The sequence below is a fragment of the Corapipo altera genome, unplaced genomic scaffold (genome assembly GCF_003945725.1).
Source record: "Corapipo altera isolate COAL_440 unplaced genomic scaffold, ASM394572v1 112, whole genome shotgun sequence".
NCBI classification, from domain to species: Eukaryota; Metazoa; Chordata; class Aves; order Passeriformes; family Pipridae; genus Corapipo; species Corapipo altera.
The window spans coordinates 6,227,806-6,241,296 of record NW_020884899.1 but is presented as its reverse complement, the minus strand read 5'-3'; the positions used below and the strand labels follow the sequence as shown (position 1 = coordinate 6,241,296).

The 13,491-nt window shown below is 42.2% G+C and overlaps 1 protein-coding gene across 1 annotated transcript in view; it reads left to right on the top strand.

Annotated features, from left to right (window-relative positions):
• TRABD2B (TraB domain containing 2B) overlaps positions 1-13,491 on the top strand; it is a gene marked incomplete at its 5' end in the record, with an annotated part of 277,903 nt that overhangs the window by 172,582 nt on the left and 91,830 nt on the right. The window lies entirely within an intron of this gene.

The following is a 13,491-nucleotide window of genomic DNA, read 5'->3' as shown; positions in this document are numbered from 1 at the left end:
GGCGTTCTTGTGAGAGTTTCAGGTTTTCTTAGTCATGGTTGTGCCAGGAATATCATCAGAGCAAACTTACTGAGAAAGGATTTATGGATTTGGGATCAGATCCTATTCTCTCTGAATTAATGGTAGTCCTGCAACTGACATCAAGGTGACTGGCATGAGCACCTGGATGAGGCAAAATTTATTTATCACTCTGATTGTTTAATCTAGGCTGCTACTTTCACATCAATAACTTCTTCATAAGCCTATTAAATCCCAGTTCCATTGTTATTTTCTCTGGTAGATCAGAAGAGAAGTGTCAAGGAAAAGAAAATGTATGCGAAATATCCCTCTGCCCAAAACTAATATTTAAACATCAGAAATGTAAAGTGAAGGTAGAATTACTTAGAGGGGCAGAGGGGAAATAATTAAAGCTCCAGCCGGCAAGACGAGATGTCGTAAACTTTAGTTATTCCCCTCTCTTAGACATTGAAAACACAAACTCTGCCACCGTTCAGCTGTTTTATAGAGGCCTGCGGAAAGCAACAGAGGTCTGTTGGACAAAATTGCTCCGGTGGCAACTGAAGCTGGGCTCAAACCCAAGTCCAACAGCCGAGCTGCCATCTGAAATTGGACAAAATTTGGGCTCATGTCTGAATCTCAGCTCCCTTTCTGCTCTGTGCAGTAGACCTAATGAAACCCTGAGTCTGGACTGGACTGATGGGGAGTGAGAAGCAACTTCAGTTCATGCAAAAACATTGCTATTTCAAATTGGTTTAAAAAAAACCACCCTGCTAACAACATTTGAAAATATGGTAATTCTTGGCAAAAATGGACTGGTTACCTCTTGGTAGACAGGTTTGCTAAAGAGTTGTGAAATCAAACATGGCAAAATATCATTTCAGAACCAGTAGGCTTTTCTCCCATCAACTTCCAGGGAAAGAAGAGGCAGGTGAATAAGCGAAAGGCCAGATGAATCTGCCTTGAAACTTCTAGTTTTCAAGAGCTAGTCAGTGAGACCTACCAAATGCTTAGATTTCAATAAACTGTTGCTCATCAACTGAAAATTATTCTACCAGAGAACTTCCAAACACCTTTTTAGTCTAAACACGTTTTGGTGGTGTTGAGCTTTGGAACTCTCCCTGGCAGAAAAGTGAAATCTCCATCATTTTCCTGGAATAATGTTTCAGGACTGAAACCTATGACTTGTATTTAAATTAATAACTTAAGTCTTTTTTAGTATTTTTCTGTACTTTATAATGGGAAATACCTTAAATACTGAGGTTTGAAAACTTTTTAAAATAGTATTTATACACTGAAGTTAAATGGAGAGAAAAATCAAATGCCAGCACTGGGTTAACTTGGTATGAAATTCGGCACCAGTTTTCAGTATTTATACAGAATTCACATTCACTTTGTGTTTTTCCTTGAGGTGTTTGAGGTACAGTGAAACTGCTGTGAGGTTCTTATCACTTAGAGATCTGGTCTGGTTCCAGTTGAAAATTTTGCAGTACCTCTCACTGGGAGGATTGGTTTAAAAAGGAACAGAGATCTGCCAAAGAAATAAAGACTTCATTATTGACATCAATGCTATTTTTAATCTGGTTTCCTAAGGAAATGAGGCTTAAGCAATGGCAGTGTTTGTGAGTATGTGTGTGTGTACATAGGTGTGTATGACTATGTCTTTGGTCCTCGTAAATTCTTCATCTGTTGGGTGATTATAACCAAACCTGACAGATGGCTGGAGTCTCCAGGATAATATGTTCTTCAGTGCTTCATGAAAATAAGTGGTTGGATGGAAGAAAAAGACATTCGTAGTGTGCATCCACTGAAAAGGCACAGCATGAGCTCAACTTTTATTAAATTTCAGAAAATCCCAACGGGAGAAGGAGGTGAGACACATCCCCATAGACAACTGCTCTGTACTGATTCCTCTACACGTGAGAGGATGTGGTGTGTACTACATAGATCATGATTTGAATGTAACAATGATGTTTACAGTAAATAGTTACTATCTAGAGTGTCCCAGGAGACACATGTTACCTCTGGGCTGCTCTCTAATGAGGTGTTCGTTCTCAAGGCCAGAGCAATAGCAGGGAGCAGGTTAATAAATGTGACCAAGGCATGGCTCCAGGACTCACTATAAACCTAATGAGTCGTGGGCACTCAAACTGTGCAACCTCACTACTGCTAATTGGTCAAGTGTGCCATCAACCGTGCCCAAAAATGTTCTTAAGTAGCCAAGGGGTGAAAAAGAGCATCAGAAACTCCTACAAGTCCAGGAGGCAGCCTGGGGCAGCATTCCTGTGTGCAGAGTTCAGGAACACTTTCCCCAGAACCAAGGTCATTCCCCTGTGAGTTGAAGCAGCTCACCAGCAGTGGGGAATATAATTCAGAAACAAAGGAGAGAATAAAGCATGACCTGGAGAAAAGCACATTTACAACATTAGCTTATCAAACAAGGGGATGGTTGTCACTTAGCAGTTGGAGAAGATGCTCAGAAAACATTGTGGTGGGGAGAGTACTTGAAACCTTTCCAAAGAAAAATACAGATGGGGGTCACCAAAGCCAAGTCAGAGTTAGTGCTTAGTTTTATTCTTTTTTGCTTGAGATTGAAAATTATGTATCTAGTATCTTGGGGTGGGACTCTCCCTCTTGAACTGTAGTGTCTGAAATTTCAGTGCATCTTCTGTGTAAGGTCATCAGGTTCCTTTGAAATCCTCAGAGGACAAATCCTCCCACTTATCTCAGATGCATATTTTAAAATGGAAGGAATTGCCCTCAGGAAACATCTTTCCACTGACCACAGAGGAAGCCTAGAAAACTGGCCGCCAACACATGCCTTTCAGATGAATGGGATTAATTGAACCCTGAAAGAATTCAGGGTGTTCTGTCCTTACCTCTACCTGACCTTGAGCAAGCAACTCAGTGTACCAAGAGCTCCCTGAGCAATGTTTTGCATTACTGCCAATGGCAGAACCTTATTAGTCCTGAGGCAAGTTTGCAAGCAAAAGACTGACACAGGATTGCTTTCCATCATACCTTGGAGAGCATCCTGGCATGAACTCTAGGGGAAAAGAAAGCCCTCTGCCACCAGCTCTGGAAAACTCATCCAACTCTAGGTTTCCTTGTGGCAGGAGAAGGAGCTGTAACCCCTGTGGCAGTGCACAGCTTTCACATCCTCTTGTGTGATGTGATTGGAGCCCCAGGTTGGCCAAATGTTTTATCCACTGTTCAGATCCTCCTGTGAGCCCCCGAGCTCAGAGCAAACTTTCCCTCTTTGTGGTTGCATAGAAGAGGTGGATTTGGACATGCAGAAGTGTAAAGTATTTCCATCTTTCCCTTCGTCTTGACTGGAGGGACCAAAAGCCACTTTGGTGCCAGCACTGTCATTCACAGCCTGATCTGCCTGGAACTGAGCAAAGGACACAGAACTGCTGACAGGAGAGCAGGCTCTCATTTCTGTTCATCAGGCACAGTTATCCCTTTTTCAAGGGAAGAAGGAAACAGTCAAAAACAAAAAAAAGTTTTGACGTACCATGTGTCTAATTTGTTCACTGATCTCTTGCAACCCAAATCTGTGCATGATTTGGGTTGTATGACAGTGAGGAGTGATTTGGACGTGGAGACCCTTTGAAACAGCCTTCTGATACCACTTGTCTTTTTGCACGCAAGATTTAGAGCAAACTAGGAAGGTGTGTGGGTGGGTTTTCGGTTTTGGGGTTTTTTTAGTATTACAGAGAGACTCACCAGACAGTCTCCCCTATGGGGTCACTCACCCAGTCTGTAGTATTTACTCAGCATCTCTCTGAAACACCAGCATCTTAGAAGTTGTCTTCCTGAATTTACATTCCCAGTTCAATCATCTCCCACAAGATAAAAGCCCCAGTGTTGGCTCCCCTTTACCTTCTGCACTGCACAGCGCTCCCGTCAAAAGCGAGCCCTTCGTCGCAGCGCTTTTGTTTTTCTTCGTACCTGCCAATCACCCCGCTTGCCTCTGCCCAAAGTTTGTTGTCTTTGCAGTTGGTCACAGCATGAGCTACCAAAAACCTCGCTGAGCCTGACGGGGTATTCTGTTGGCCTAACCCTAACACGCGATCTTCCACCTCCCCGGCGCACAAAGGGCCTTTTCACCGGCCCACCGCAGCTCCGAGGTTTCATTTCATGTGTTACAATTAATCTGTATTTATTGCCACTTATCTTTAAATGGCTAACAATATCGAGAGTTTAAAAAGTGCTTTTAGTGTCAAACTGGGTCAATTAAAACTCTACTTAAAATATTTGCGAAACTTCTAGCCTGAAAGTTGCCCCCTCAGTCTGCTGTTAACTGAAATGGTTTAAATAAATACGCGCAGCTTGAGGAGACTGACATTAGGTAAAATTCCCCTTGATATTTTAGCAGAATCCAAGATTAACTTGCTTGTTCCTACATTGGCTTGTTTTTTGGTTGGTTTTTTTTTTTTTTTAATAGGAGAAAAATGAGTAATATTTGAGATGGTTGTAAGTATTTGTAAGATTGAAGGAATCAATTAAAAAACCTCAGGAGATAGCCTCGAAACTTTTAATTCCAGAAGAGACCATTAGATTAGTCAGCCTGGTCTCCTGGAATTTCATCCTGTTCTTTTGTGGACTATAATAGCATGTGTTTAACTCTGAACTTCAAACCATGGGCCACAAGGAACCTTTTTTTTTTTTTAACTCTTTCAATATTGAGTGTGGGCAATAAAGCACTAGAACATAAAATATTAATTAAATAATGAAAGAATAGTTTTTACTTGTGTAAGTTGGGTTTTACTGAAGGTTGAAGATGGCTGGAGGAATCCACTTTTTCCCCTTGCAGAAAAGCCCCCATTTTTGCCTTGAACATTTTTTTTTTTTTCAAGCTCAGGTTGCAGGACAGTCTTAATAAATTGTGTGAGGTAAGTGCTGGTGTACTGCCCATGGGGACTCAGAACTGTTGTGCAGCTCACCCAACGTTGCACTGTGTTAGGATGGTGAGAAGTCCCAGGAGGGACCCCCAGGTAGAACTTAGCTGTCTTGGATGCAGTAAATGCACAGATGAAGTGAGATCCCAGGCTGGGGGAATTAACTACCTAAACTAAAGGTTGGTTCACATGGAGCCACTTGGACTTAAAACTCTGATCCTCAAACACTTACTGCTCACAGCAGCAACATTAATGAAGCCTGGTTTCCTATGGATTTAGGTCATTTGCTTGGATTCCCAGCAGTCTAATAAGGTTTAAACTGTAGCTGAGTCATTTCTATTAATTAGGGCATTTGTATTATCTTTATGGGTCTCTGATGTCCCTAAAAAGGCTCACCCTGCAACTTTTCTTTCCACAGGAGAGATTGGTGAGTCTCTATCCAGCCATCTGTATTCATAAAATATATCAGAAAGGACTCTCTTGGAGACAGCTGCTCTTCTGTTTAACAGATTTGAAATTTGCCCATGGGTTCAGAGTATTTCTAGGGAGATCATAAAAACAAAAACATAGACACAAAGGGACAGCAGGATCCTGTAAGCATCATGGGTTTTGGAAGCAAGGTTAAAATGAAATTGTCATATTTATGCAGTGTAAATATTGCACAATTTGAGGACACCAAATGGTTTTGATCATGTCTTTAGTAATTTGTTCTTGTCAAATAGTTAATTAAACAAATCTGACTTTCTCAAATGTTTTGTAAGTCCGTTTTTACGGGATAGGGAAGGAAACACATCTTGAAGAATTGCTTTTGTGTAAAAAACAACATAAAAAATACAGGGTTTTTTTCTCCTTGCCATCCATAAAGACAGTGGGATTATGTCAATTTGGAGGAAAGCAATTGTTCTTCAGTATTAGTGTTCTGATGAATGCAAAGATGCTGGCTTATGGGTGCACTTTGATCGCTCTTTGGTTGCTGTCCTATCTGTCATTCTTTTAGATTTTGTTTTTAATCTTAGTCACTGTATCAACAAGCCAAGTGATGCTGACATCTAAGTGCATCTCAAGAATGGCAAACAGCACAAAGCCAACAGCTTGCAAACAAGTCAGACTGAAATATGTTTGCATAAACTTTTTTTCCTTTTTTTTTTTTTTTTTATGCTCACAAGCAGGAATACTGCAAATTTCCCATTACTGTTTCTCACCCCCAGATTATCGTGTCCCATCATCCTGGTTTCAGTGTGACACACAACCTTGTGTGGCCGGGATTGATTTATGTTCTCCTCTTCAGATGTGACAAAAACACCTCCCTTGGAAAGGTCAGGTTTGAGATCTGCCTGAAGATCGTTGCCTTGGGCAATGTTAACTGAGCCCCCAACAGGCTTTTACTCTGGACAAGGCCTACTGCCTTAGACTGACTTTGTGCTAAAATCTTTAATTTCCCCAAAAAGCCATTCGGGCTGTGTGTTAATATTCGGCGCTTTCTTGCACGGATCTGGATACCAAAGTGTCCTGACCAGCTTCAGGGGAGGTCAGTGGTGACAAGATGGGAAGTGTAACAACGGGGGGGTGAAAGCTCTGAAACTTGGTGGCAGTGTTTAGTAAGGGAGGAAAGTAATTCCAGTTCCCTGTCAGGGGGACTAGCCTAGCTCTACACATCTCTGCTAGGAATGCTGGAACGTGCAGGCTAATTACCCTTGAATTTTGATGGCAGGTGGAAGTTCATGTGGTTATATTCCTATTTGGAAAGAGGTGGCTTTGGCAAGAGGAGGAATTTTCTGGTAGTGTTCCTGTTCAGGAAAAGACTCAGACTCAGTCTTTCCTAGGTATTGGAAGAGGAGCTCGTTCTCCAAACACAGATCTGTAGGAAAACACACTTTGCTGGTTCCACTGATCAGGAAAAAACCTTTCTACTTTAATGCTATTTTCTACTAAAATTAAGTGTTTAGGATTCTTCAGGCTCTCAGCTCCTCATCTGCTTCCATTGGAAACAGAATGAAACAAGAAGGTTTTGCCAAAATTTGGCTGAAACGAAGGAAATACTTGATTGGACCTCACCAAGGGGCTGGCAGAGAGGAGACTGAGTACCAGTTCAGTATGGCACGGACACAGGTCTAGTATTATTGAATGCAAACACAATTGTACTCAAAATCTCTTCCTGCTGGGTGAGAAAGGGAAATGAATACAGGAAAATAAAACTTGAGTCTTAAAAGGGAAGGAGCTGTGCTCAGTTACTAGCTGTGCTAGTTATAGCCTGTAACTGTGGGAAAATGTGATGAGACACTTTACCCAAGCACATTTGCTTTTTTCTTCTTTGTTTTTGGAGGGTTAAATCTGTGCTGTTGTGTATAAGCAGGCAGTGATGGATTGTCCCAGAGTTCTGTGCAGAGCATCGAAGAGCGCTGGATTTAATTGTCCTGCATTTATTGTACAAAAGGAATGAATTATGGGCCACTTTACAGCATCTCCAGTGAAAGTGATTATCAGCACTGCTCCTCGCCAGAGATATAACTCTGTCAAGCAGACTCCCTCCTCTCTTGGGTTCCTTGGAAAAAGCTTGTGAATTTATTGTCTCTTGCCATTAAAAGCTCAGGGTAAAACACAAAACCAAAAGCTGCCAATATATATTCAGTTCAGATGTTGTAGGAATTTCTTGTTCCATTTTTTTCCTTCTTTTCCCCTGAGTGGAAGATCAGTCAGGATTTTTGGAGCGTGCAGCTGAAATAGTGCAGCAGAATGTGTCCTCTGTTGATTGCTCCTTCTGATATTGTAGATGAACTGTGTGGCTGAGAAGAGACCTGGCTGTTGGCTTCAATTAGCTTTGTCCAGGGCTCGTGCACATGCACAGCACAGCTGGTCATGATGCCATGGAAAAAGGCACATTTCACCCCTCTGCACTCAACTGTATCTCACAGCTGTTTTCACACTGCTCCTCCCTGCATTGCACAGATAACCCCAGGAAAAGGTTTAAGCTGAGGAGGATGTATAAAAGGAATGTTACGGGCTCTGCCTCACAGACACTGCACAATAACTCATCTGCAGAAGAGTGGGGAGTTTTGCTCTTTACCTTTTCTGTTGACTTCTGAGGCGTAATAAAGGACAGCAGGATGAATTCCAGGAACTGCAACATTTCCTGTCGGAAAGATATTTGGGGGTGATGCTTCCAAACGTTGCAGAAAAACAGCTGCAGGGGAGGTTTTGTGTTGGGGTTTGTTTAGAGCTGCTGAATCATTTTCAGTGCTTTGGGGAGTTACAGGTCCCCTCTGCTCAGGTTTTCGTGTTGCCATTCAAATGAACACAGGATTCCTGTGTGCTCACAGATATTTTTGTGCCTGAGATAGCCCAGATAAACAAGTGAATCAGCACATGGATGGAGATAACAATGTGTACTCAACTGTGCAAGCTCTTACAAAAGGTGCCTTTCTTCACTCCTCCACGTGAACAGATTTCACATGGTTTTATCAACAGGTTGCCAGGAAGTCTGTTCTTGAGAAGAAGTAGAAAAAGGGAAAAAAAGCTGTAAAAAGCCCTGGACTATAATGGCACTACCAGGTAGCATGTGCAATTCATTTAACTATGAGTCTACAAATGTGTTAGCTCATAGCTGTGGTAACACTCATGGCAGCAGTCCCCGGGCTGAAAACTGTCCTGCTAATTAATAACAGCAAGGAACAGAGGTTGTGCAGAGTGTCACAGCGACAGGTCATGAATTAGGAGAGGATCATGTTATTTTGAAATTATTCCCTGTGTGTGATCATGCATTTTGGATAATCAGTTAATCATCAAACTAGGGATGATTCTATGATTTCTTCCACTGTATTGTTCAACTAATTTATTGGAAATCCTCTGTAAGCTGAATGGGTATCAGCTGCAACAGAGAAAATTTAGGAAAAGGGACTTGAAAGTTTACCTTATACACTGAAAAGTGTGTCTGAACTTGAACAAAGTTGGTGGGAAAATTTGCAGAGTTAAATGGCTGGATGAGCCTTCCACTCCCTGAGTTTGGGAAGTCATGGGTGGCCTCTTGTCCATTAATGAGCCAAAGTCTCCTGGATGACAACCTCGTGACAAGATAGTCCTTCACTCCAGAATGCCAATGGTGGCTTTCTGTAGGAACATAAGGGACAGGTTCCCCAGGGGGAAAAAGAAACACAACACAGTAGGATCAGTATTTTACGCTGTGAGACTTTTCACTTTCCTTTGTTAATAGCTATTTGCCTGGTAGTTGCTAGATTCATTTGGGATGTGGGAAACAGAAGTTCATGTCCATTTCTGATTCCTGAGTTAACACAAGGAATTGACTGTTTGATTTGCTTTTGGATTAATTACTGCAGGAGGACAGTGATGGTTGGAACATCCTCAAAAGTAGCTATTCCAGAAGAGTTCTTGCATAGCAGATAATTGGGCATTATCCATTGCAGCCAATTTAATTGGATGACTTTGCTGTTTTTAGGATTCAGTACATGCAGATCCAAGGGCTACTTTTCCAAGTTCCCCAAATCTTAAGACAGTTTTGCTCTTTGGTCAAATAGAAGTTAAGTTCTCAATAACCAGAGGTTTTGTGGAAGGCTGGATTTTCAAAAAACCTGAGCCCTTAGACAGCAGTTTTGAAAACCTGGCTGAACTTTAGTGCAAGCTTGGCCTTAGAAACCTTTTATATCTTCATTGAGCACAAAGAGACAGTCTGTCTTGTAAGTCCATGCCTTCATTAGGAGGGACTGAATCCTATTGATTTCAACACATATTATGGTGGGATCAGACCTCTTCAGCATCCTTACTTGAAAGCACTGCCATGGCAACAAGGACAGCAACCCCAAGGGCAGGGGGATGGGAAATGGCATGAGGTAGAGAAGGGACATCCTCTTCTCATTGACAGGAGACTTCCCCATAATAGAAAAGGGGGAGGAAAAGCTTGATAAGTCAAGTGGCTTGATTTGTAAGTGAGCTTACTCTAAAGCAAACACAATGCCGTATGTGTCTCATTTGCCAGTGAGATCATCTGTTTCTTTGTTAGGGAAGAAAATGTGTTTCCCTTCCAAGTCCAGGGCCACTCGGGCAATTTACATGAACAAATAAAGATGAGGTTTAGCAGCACTACATAAATGAAATACAGCTCTAAGTGGCCACCAAAGAACCGAGCTGCTCGAATGGAAGAGTGCTGGGACGCGAGCCAGGCGGCTGCTGTTTGCCATGCCTGCTTACGATTCCCCATCCAAGCATTGCTCAGATGCTGCTTGCTGAGGTAACGTTTATGGCTGTAGCAAAACATATACTGGGAGACAAACAAGCTATGCTACAGATGAACAGCAGGGCAGAGAACGTAAAGTAAATGCGTGCCTTAGCCATGGTCTTTACAGAAAGTAGTTGGGCTCTTGCTAGGACAGCATCAATCAAGGCTCACTGGGGCAAGGAATATTCATCTCTTGATAAAAGTGATGCACATCTTGTTTCTGATATCTTTTATACCAGCTGCATCCTTTAGTTGTTCAGATGTATTAAATGGAGTAATTCCTAACTTGAGAGTAATTCCTCTTTGAGATTAGGATCTGGTCACCCTTTATTTCAGTGCTTCTAGCCATGAAGCTAGAAGTAAAATAGCTCACACATGGGGAAAAATCAAAACACTCCGACCCAGAGCTGCATTTCATTGTGGATTCAGCAAACATGTAAAGATTCTAAATGCTGTGGGTTCATTGCTGTTTCCTCGTTACATTTAGAACTGGTGTGAGCAAATATCAGCTCTGTAGCACTCCTTCTTCCATTTCCAGTTCAAACTGCACATCCACAGTCTGGCACAGAACTGGCCAGTGGGGCACTGTGGTATCCCAGGTGTCTTTTGTACAGTTCAGTTTTGGGAGTGAGACTGATGCACTTGGACAAATCTCAACCTTATGTAAAACTGTTACCAGTCAAAATACCTTGTACAAAATACCTTGAACAAATCACTCCATCTCTGCTCATTATGTAGCTTCTCCGTGTAGTTCCAGGGTCGAGGTCTGAGATGGAATTGTGTCCATGGCATTAGTCTGAGCATACAGAGACGGGTCTGTTTGTTCTGTAGTCATGACTTTTGGCAAAAGCTGTGTGATAGCTCCACCCTTACTGTGGGAGGCCTGAGAGCACAGAATGGCTCCTCAAGTTCTGTCAGTGTCAGTGAATGGCTGCAGTGCCATTCAAACTGTCTCAGGACTTCTGACAGTATATTCTTGTCATGACAGAACTGCCATGCAGGCAAGTGTCTCTGGGGCTTCCTTTAGTTCCTTTATATGCTTATTTATTTGCTCAAGGTTCAGGAGGAAGTCTTAGTTTGACAGCCCTATCAAACCTCTATTCGGTTACATACACAATGTTTAAATAACCCATCATTCTCCTCTCTTTCCTTTCCTTACCTTCCCTGCCCTTGTCTCTTTTGTACCCGCACACCCCCAAAAGGTGAATTTAAAGAAAACAAACACTTAGAGCATATGTATAGGATTTGACTGTATACGTAAGCTGGAATGAACCTAAACTGCACCAAAGTGTTTATTGGAAAGTACTATTAAACCAACAAAATCTTTCAAAAGTTGAGTTACTGTAACATAGATGTAACTGATGTGGAAGCTGTGGGCTGGGCAGGGCAAACGTTTGATGAGAGTGTCAATGAGAATGTCGGTGTGATGCTAGAAAGGCCAGTGCTTTGCATTTGGCCTTTGGGTTTCATATCTGTTGTCCTCAAGCACTGCCATGAATGCATAGCTGTGTTATAGTTACCCTGGTTTGTAGTTCAGCAGGTGGGATGTAGTTGTTCAGTGCTCTTATTGGAAGTATTCTTTATATCAGCTCATTTTTTTAAATGCTAAGACCTGGATATCCATGGTAGCTGACTCCAGGTAGTTGAGCAAAGTAATTATTAGGAATTAGGTATTTTAGTTATTCAGACATTATAGGATTTCTCCTGTATATGTCAGGTAGGAAGTAGATATCTCCAGAGAAAGCTACAACTCTCATAAGAGCTTGATCTCACTCTCACAGTGTCTGTCTCTCTGCACTGACTATAATGGACCCTTAGGTAAAGTGCCGTGGTTAAATACCTAAAGTTAGGCAAAATCTGGGCTGGGAATTGGTACATCCCAAGGACCTTCTGAGGGGAACAAACCAGCATAATTCTTCCTAGTTGACAGATAAGAGACTGAGCTAATATACCCAATGCAAACCAGAAAGTCTGTGGCAGATTTAGGAACTGATCGTGGGTGTTCTAAGTCCACTTATGGCATTAACTGTTTGCATGCCATTGCTGCTGCTCACAGCTGATGCTTTATACCCCTCCAAACAAAATACATATTTCTAACATATTGTTAAGATATTTCTGTATGTGTGTATGTCTATATAAAAATTGCTGTCAAGATACACCTGCATTTCCTGATGTCATAGTTACCAGGTGTCATTGACATGTACAATTTCTCTCAAAAAAGGCTGTTAGGTCCAACCCAGTTTTGGCTGATGTTGGATTGGAAATAAATGCACTGAGAATTACTGAATCCAAAGATCTCACCTGGCTCAGGAAGTCCCTGAGCTGCAAAAGGCTGGAGGCTGGGAGGGTAGCAGGGGAAAGGATCCCTACAGAGCTGCCCTGGTGTTTGTGCTCCTCACTGGCCGTTGGCAATGGTGGGATGATGAGTTATGTGGACTTTTAGTGTGATCCAGTACCTCTGCTCTTGGGTCATTTTGGTAGAAAATATTTATTGTCTGGTGGGCTCAGTCTCATCCTGATGGGCCCTTCCCATGTCCCAGAAATCAGCTAAAAGCTGACAACACAACTTAGCCCAGGAAGAGCGAGAAGAGCCTGGGTGGACTCTTGCAGCATATCAAGGAATGTGAACCCAAACTTCTGTTCAACTTTCCACTAAGTGCAGTGCCATGAATGCTCAAGAATCCAACAGGGGCAATCTCGTGGGATGTTGTGATGCTGCTAAATGTAAAAGAATAAGACTATTTTTAGCTTAAACAGTTAACAGAGTCTCACAAATCATGTTCAGAGCATGGTTGTGATTATAGATCTGTAACATGTTTGCTGTGATAAAAAGCAGAGCTGTGTCAGGTGTTCTTGTTAACATAGTGTTTGTACACTCAGAGAATAGGTGCAGCTGTGGCTGAAAAAAGATTTTTTTTTTTTTAAAAATCAGCGGTTCTATTTTACTAGCAATTATTCATTTATAAACTGTAGCAGAGGAGCAGCCAGAATCAGAGGCAAGGCCTGCTAGTCTGGGGGTTGGGAAGGACTGTAAAATGAGAAACACATTCCACTCCCAGGACAGATGTCCTTTCCACTTTGCTGACTCTCCTCAACACCTGTTGCACTTCAGACATGTGCTTACCTTCAACTTACCTTCATTATGACAAAAACATCACTTAAAGTGTAACATGTGCACGTGGGCTTTCCTGGGTAAGATGGATCATGAAATCATAGAATGGTATGGGTTGAAAGAGGGTTGAAGTTCCAACCCCCCTGTCATGGGCAGGGACACCTTCCATTAGACCAGGTTGATCAGAGCCCCATCAAACCTGGCCTTGAACACTTCCAGAGATGGACTTAAGTGTGTGCCTAAAACTTCCC